General features: G+C 44.1%; 1 non-coding gene across 1 annotated transcript; it reads right to left on the bottom strand.

Annotated features, from left to right (window-relative positions):
* Positions 1-849: 849 nt before the first annotated feature.
* Positions 850-924, bottom strand: Trnap-ugg (transfer RNA proline (anticodon UGG)). Its single transcript has one exon. It is a non-coding gene; the product is annotated as a tRNA-Pro (tRNA).
* Positions 925-1,766: the final 842 nt, after the last annotated feature.

Here is a 1,766-nt window from a genome sequence, read left to right as displayed (position 1 = left end):
TATCACGGTAGTATCTATCGGCTTCACTTTTAGTTAAAGCTCCAATCTCACTAGGAGTAGGAAGCCAGTGGATACCTTTATAAAGAGTGTCAGCGAGTGCTTTAGTTAAGCCACCACCACTGCCACCACCTGTATTGCCGCCTCCTTTTTCAAGTTCAAGGACACGCCATTCAAGTTGTCGTAAATCTAAAGCCATATTAATCTCCTATTTAGGCTGTTTAATCCAAGTAACCGAACCATTAGCATCCACTTTTAGTGAATAAACACCCTCCTCTTTAGGAAGCATGGTGAAACCAATATCAGGTTCGTTATGAATATCAGGACTAGGAGCCGCTTGTTGGACAGGTGGACGGGTAGCTGTATTACCTTGACCAGCAGGAGCAATCCACATAGATTGCGTAAAACCTGCACCATTAGGAGCAAGCATTTGGAAATTAATCCAGCCTGACTTAGTAAAGTGTACTTTATTACCCTCAACTGTAGCTTCACCATAGTTAGCACCTAGATGAAACACGGAACCCTCAATGCCAGCCAAACTAGCACCTGATGGATTCGGTTCGGAAACACTCCAAGTCATTGTAGAGCCTACCTCTGGATATGTAGTACCACCCCAATCACCATTCCACTTAAAACTTTTAAGATCTGGTGTAGGTGTCCATCCAATCGGTAGATATAGTTTGTCAGCCATAACTTTAGTCAGACCGCCACTACCGCCGTAGGTCTCTAGTGCCAACACTCGCCATTCGAGCTGTCTTAAATCTAAAGCCATAATTGACCTCCATTGTAAATTAGGGTGGTTTCTCCAAGCGATACCACAAAACGCTAGTGATCTGGAAAGATCTAAATTGGTCTCCGTGAGAGGACTCGAACCTCTGACCTCATGCTCCCAAAGCACGCGCTGCTACCAGACTGAGCTACACGGAGAAGAAGACGTTAACGTACACCATGCTAGACGGGCAGAGGTTAACGTGCTGTTATAAAGCGACTCCCAAGAGAAACCAAGGAAAACCTCAGGAGTCTAAACTGAAAGGTAGTTTTAAGTCATACCTCAGGACTTGGAGCAACACATTGAGCAAGCAAATTCTTAGCCATGCCACATAACGTGACTAGGCAAACTAGGGTCACAGTCCATATGGACAAATGTTTTATAAACCCCAATACGGTTGAAGCCAGCTTTAATAGCAGCATCAACTATTTTAAATCGTTGTTGGCTGGTGGTCGCTCGAACGTCAAAGGCATAGCCTCGTAAGTGAGCTGAGTTTGGTTTACCACCAACTGCTTTATTGTGCTCAGGGCAGCGTACTGCACAGTTAAGTACAAATGGAATCTTGGCAATATCACGAGCTTTCTCCAAACGAATCAACGCAGGATTCTTCATGGACTCAAAGCCTAAGCCACACTTTCCACATTTGCATTCAAATTCACTCTGTTTGAAGAACTTCATAATATCTCCTAAATTGGCAGGTCAGTAAGGAATTGAACCCTACAAGCACGGGGTTGGAATCCGGCTGATACCCTGTATCTCTGACCTATAAAATTGGCGATTCCAAAAGGACTCGAACCTTTGACCTGATGGTTAACAGCCACCCGCTCTACCAACTGAGCTATGGAATCTAAATCTGAAATCGGACAGGTGTCCGTTTTGATAACATAAAAGCCTTGTTCCTATTTCTAGGGGAGCCATTGGAACACACAGGAACCGACTCTGATAGACAAGGCAGCTATCTGAAAATAATGTTATCAGTTTGTTACTAGATTGTTATGGT

Source organism: Babylonia areolata, unplaced genomic scaffold, assembly GCF_041734735.1.
Source record: "Babylonia areolata isolate BAREFJ2019XMU unplaced genomic scaffold, ASM4173473v1 tig00015408, whole genome shotgun sequence".
Classification (NCBI taxonomy): Eukaryota; Metazoa; Mollusca; class Gastropoda; order Neogastropoda; family Buccinidae; genus Babylonia; species Babylonia areolata.
Note: the sequence above shows the minus strand (reverse complement) of the source record. Positions and strands in the feature narration are given on the sequence as shown.